Genomic DNA, 5,965 nt, shown 5'->3' on the forward strand with positions numbered 1-5,965 from the left:
ATGGCACATGTGTGCACCCAATACATAAATGTAATAAAAAAACATTTTTAAAAAGTAGCATTATACCGGGTGACATAGGCCATTTTGCAAGCATATGATGCATTTAGAAGATAATCCCCCAGATCTCACTACCTGACCTGCCCTCCCCCACCCTCCCGCCACTCCCCTTTGTCCCTCAGTTTCCCTTCTACTTTCATGTCATCGGTACATATATGAGTGTATGTATGTCAAAAGTCTAGGACCCACAGATGAGAGAAAGCACGGTATTTGTCTTTCTGGAATGACTTAATTCTCTTAAAATGATTTCCTCCAGTTCTACCCATTTTTCTGCAAATGGCATAACTTTATTCTTCTTTACAAATAAAATATCTATCTATCTGTCTATCCTCTGTCAATCATCTATTTATCTAGTCTGTCACCTACCTACCTATCATCTGTCTATCTCTCTTCTTTCTATCTACCATTACGTTTTCCTCACCTCCTCACCTGTTGATGGACACTCCGGTTGGTCCCCTAACTCGGCAGCTGTGACTGGTGCTGCAGTTCGCTGTATGACAGACATTCTTCCTCACTTGTGGGGCATAGATGCCGCTTTGGCTTCTTCCTCTGTTGTTTCTCCTCAGCTACAAGAAATGTATTTGGAACAAACCACCAACATTTCAGAGAAATTAATTACCAAAACAAAGTCAGAAAGGCTTTTTATAGAAAGAACCAGTGAGTCAGAGTTGGCAATAGAGCTCGGTGGTGGAGCACCCAACATACGTAGGGCCCTCTACCTCTGCAAACAGTCCAACAAAAACGTGTCTGTTTCTCAGCTGCGTGGCCAATAGCTGCTGGAAGTAGTTTAAGGTGGAAGGGACTGTTCGGGCTCCGGTTTAAGAAGGAACTCATACAGCTCATTGTGGTGGGAAAACACAGTAGAAGTCCAAGGCAGCCGATCTCTTTGTGTCCTCAGACAGGAAGTAGAGAATGGACCGGAAGCTGGTCTGGACTCTCAAACCTCAAGACCCACCCCCCAGTGAATTATTTCCTCCCAAGGAGGCTCCACCTCCTAAAGATCCCAAAATCTTCTGTAGCATTCCCACAGTATAACTGGGCATCAAGTGTTCCGACTCGAGAGCTTGTGCGGGGACTTTTCATATACTAGCCACAACAATAAATAAACAAGTCAAGGAACGGTGTACAAACGTGAACAGCTCAACTCATCAGGGGCAGAAAACATGAGGCCCTATCTTACTCTTTCCGGCTACTACTGAGGAAGTATAAGCCAGGAAGGAAAGCCCAAATGAGGCTGGTGGCAGAGATGAGACATGGGAAATTTTTTAGAAAGTTTGGGGTGGCAGGAGTTAGGTGGGGGGAGCAATTATCTGCTTATTTCACAAAGACCACCGTGATTAGATCTGGGGTGCGGCCAAGGAAAACAATGGATACAGGCCACTTTCAACCCCTTATAATAAGCCAGACACTTGTGTGTTTGGGTCTGTGTGGGGATGGCAGCATAAAAGAGGCTAAGAGAGAAACAGTAGCACTGCGGTCAGAAGAACATTGTGTGGACACAGGTGATAACGTTCTTCCATTGGCTGACATTCGGTTTTCTCCCGTTCTCCTTCTGTGATTTCAGTTAGCCATCGTGGTCTGAAAATATGTTAGGGAGTTTACTTATTTTTGAGGCAAGGTCTCCTATATCTTGGGCTGGCCTTGAACTTACTCTATAGCCAAAGATGACCTTGAATTCTGATACTCTTGCTTCTTCTTCCTAAGTGCTGGGATTGCAAGGTTTATGAAGCCCCGAGGGTGAAACCCAGAGCTTCATGCCTGCTAAGCACACACTCTACTAACTGAGCCATAGCCCAATCCTAATTCACATTTTTGAAATGTTTATTATTACATTTAGTTATTTGTATGCATGTATTTGTGCATGTGCACACATGTATATGTATGTGCCTATATGTGTTGGCAGTGTCACAGCACATGACGTTGAGTCTTGGGAATATGCCTCACTGCCTCCCCAGTGTTGGTATCAAAAGCACATGCTGCCACACCTGGCTTCTTTCATATGTGTTGGAGATAGAACCCCGGTCCTCATGTTTGTGTGGCAGACACTTCACCAACTGAGCCATCTCCCCTACCCCTAACTTATAAATTAAACTTTATCACAGATACGCATGCATCTAGAAAAGTCAGTATTCCCAGGTTGAGCATTATCTCTGCAGTTTCCAGCATCCACTCAAGGTGATTCAGCCAAGGAAGGAGCTCCATGACACAAACCCTGGTATAGAAGAATGGGCTGTGAGTAGACCAACTAGAAACAGGCTGTCAGAGCTCAGAGGAAAACCAAGGAAGAGTAAGGTGCTGGGCCAAGGAAAGGGAGTCTCCAGAGACTATAGAAAGGGTAACGGACCACAGCGTGCACTATGACAAACAATGTCTTTAGTTACATTTCCTGCTGTTGCATTACAACTCTTACCGACAAAAGAAACTTAAGGAAGGAAGAGTTCTAAGGCATAACCCATTATTTGTGTGCATGTATATTTGTGCGTCAGCTCATCATAGTGGTGTATCCATAATCAGGAAATAAAGCGAGTGGGACACAGCTGCTTGAGAGACTGTCCCCTTTTCAGTCAATCCAGGACACTGGCCCACGGGAAAGTGCCACTCACATTTAGAGTGAGTCTTTCCCACTCAATTAACCCAATCTAGAAACACCCCAATGGGCATGCCCGGAGTCTAACCTAATCCAGAAAATCCCTCACAAATGAGGCGAGAAGCTTATTTCTAGGTGATTCTAAATCTTGTTCAGGTAACAGTTCATGTTAACCATCACTTGGGGTAAGCAGTGGGCAGGGATGTGTGCAGGGGGGGTTAAGGACATTCACATCCATGCCCAACCTCGGCCAGATGGACTTAAACTTATTTATGTTTCAATTTATGGTTATGTGCGTGTGCACACGTACACACCTGTGTGCCTGTGCATTTATGCATGTGTGTGTGTAAGAATGTGTGCCTATAGAGGTAAGGGAACAACCCTATGGTTTCGGACCTCAGGTGCCTTCCACTTTTTGTTTGTGACGGGGTGAATTTGGCCACATAGGCCAGGCTGGCTGGCCCATCTCCAACTCCCATCTCACCAGTGACAAGATTATAAGCAGGAGCCAACATGGTGGGCTTTTTGCCTGGGTTCTAGTGATTAAATCCAGGTCCTTGTGCTTCTTTTCACCAAATCTCCCTTGCCTGGTGTTGGCAGTTCATTTCAGAACTGAATTCCTTTACCATAGAAGCTATTTAACAGCTTAAAATTTAAACAGCTTAAATGTATGGTCCCTGGTGTTTATTGATTTCTTACTTCTTTAAGTACCTTATGATGTTTCTCTTGTACTTCTCCCTGGCTCTGTGAGAGGTTCCATTATTTGCTCCTTGTTAAAGAGGAGGAGCCCCGGACCCAGGGTTGAGAAATGCTTAGGGTCACAGCTAGTGGGCATAGGAGACAGACTTCCCGAGATAAGCAGGTGTGCACTGAGGGGTGTATATCTGTCTTCTTCAGACCTTTGAGGAGTTCTTGCAGATGTTACTGCTTTTTAAATTCAAGACTTTGAGTGAGCAGCCTCTAGAGCTACTGTTGGGAAACACATCTGTCAGAAACGCATTGTGGGGACAGGGGTTGTAGCTCAGCGAGCATGAGGCCTGGGTTCCACCCCCAGAACCCTGTAAACTGGCATGAACTGGGTGTGCTGACATTTGCCCAGAATCCCAGGACTCAGGAAGTGGAAACAGAAGAATCAGAATTCAAGGTCAGCCCTTTCTACATCTTGAGCTCACAGCAGGAGAGAGTATCTCATTAGTTCTTGTAGAAAAGAGGAATGCATTTTTTTTTTACAATGGTCTAACACTTTTATTTGAATCCATATTGATTATAACAAGATTACTAAAAGCATTGGCTAATTTATACATATATACATATTCCTTGTAAATTTTTTTGATGTGAGGCTAGCCTTTAATGGCTGAACCTGTTCACTTATTTCTTTCTTTTTAATTACATAATATATTTTGAGCGTGGTCTTTCCTCTCCCACAGATCCTCCAGATTCTCTTTACCCATTGGACTGCAAGTTCCCCCTCTCTCAAACAAACAAACAAAAACCCCAAATCAAAACTAGCACACACACACACACACACACACACACACACACACACACACACACACACACTTTAAGACAAAAGTATCAAAAGAAAACAGAAAAACAAAACAACAACAAACACTACTACTACTACTGCTGGGTATTGGTCCACCCTGTGATGTGGTTGATAAACCCTGTGTATTGGAGAAAAACTAATTTTTCCTTTCCCAGCAAGAATTAATTCCAGATGGCTTCTTGGTTAGGGGTAGGACCTTGTGTCTACACAGAGGAATGTTTTGTTTTGTTTTGTTTTGTTTTGTTTTGTTTTTTGAGACAGGGTTCCACGTAGCTCAGGATAGTCTCCAACTTGGTATGTAGCTGCACATGACTTTGAACTTCTGATCCTCCTGCCTCCACCTCCCGAGTGTTGGGGTCTCAGGAGAGTCACCGTGCCTAGCTTCAGTACTTACTTTTGAGAGAGGATCTTGTGCTGCTTGGGCCACTCTTGAGTTTCCGGGCTCAGCTATGTCACTTCAGCAGGTACTACAAGGCCCATCCGAAGCTGGCTCAGAAAGTGTAAAGTTAGGCATCAGTCCTGGGTCATGTTCCCTGCACTTAACTCTAGTGTTTAATTTAGAAGCATACGTAAGAACTGCTGTTCTGAGAAAGACCCACAATTACTGAAATGAAACTTCTTTCTTCCTAAAATGTGGGCGCGAAGGACTCCCAGGCCCACCCATGCTCTGGTTTTCTCCCCATCTCCTAGAGTGGCTTAAAAGTTTATTTCCCCCCTCCTTCCCCATCTGCATCTCTCTGGCATAGCTGGAAACAGCATCTCTGGAGGGCTCTGTCTCCCTCCTTCTGCTCTCTGTCAGTGCTTTGTGGTTTCCCTCATTTAAGACTCTTCCACAACCTGCCTTCGGAAGGAAACCCAGAAGTATTTTTAAACATAATTTGGAGGCTTCCAAATAAAACAAATATCATAATTGCCTGTGGGTTACAAGTCCCAGCTTCGCAGTGGGTAGACCAGGGACAGAGAGTCAACACGGCAGCGGCTGGGCACTTGTAGGGCCTCCATGGCTGTGTGAGCCTGGCTTGAGTTCCGTTCTCTTCTCACAGTCCCCTTCTCTTCCTCCTTTTCTTCTTCCTCCTCCTTCCTTTCCTCTTCTCTTCGCACCAATTGGCTGGACTGCTACCCAGCAAGCTTGAGGAATCCGGCTGTCTCTCTTTCCTTGGCACAGTGGTTACACAAGTCCATGCTTTCACGAGCAGCTCAGCTCTTTTGCACAGATGCTGGAAATGGAACCAGCAAGTTTAGGAAGGAAGGAAGGAAGGAAGGAAGGAAGGAAGGAAGGAAGGAAGGAAGGAAGGAAGGAAGGGAAGAAAAGGGTCATCGTACAAAGTATATAGTCTATCAAGTGTATTGTCCCCCTTGTTCTGCCCCATCCTTATGTACATGCACGTTTGGAGTCGGTAAAGAAATGTGGTATATACACAGTGGAATGAATTTCTTTCAACCATAAAGAATGAAGTTACATCATTTACAAGGAAATGGATGCAACTGGAGGTAATCATATCAGGTGAACAAAACCAGTCTCAGAAAAGCAAATGTTACATCCATCTTTTCCGTCATTTGTAAGGTGATGTTATGCAAGGGAAGCAAGGGAAGTCCCCTGGGGTTCAAAGAATGGAGAGCAATAAGGATGAGTGATAAGAGGAGTGGTCCAGTAGGCCCCTGACAAAAGTTAGGGGCCTTCAAGTACTCAGAAAAAAACCCCTATGATGCATCCAAGTTTCAGTGTGTGTGTGTGTGTGTGTGTGAGAGAGAGAGAGAGAGAGAGAGAGAGAGAG

Source organism: Mus pahari, chromosome 5 (genome assembly GCF_900095145.1).
Source record: "Mus pahari chromosome 5, PAHARI_EIJ_v1.1, whole genome shotgun sequence".
In the NCBI taxonomy this organism is placed as follows: domain Eukaryota; kingdom Metazoa; phylum Chordata; class Mammalia; order Rodentia; family Muridae; genus Mus; species Mus pahari.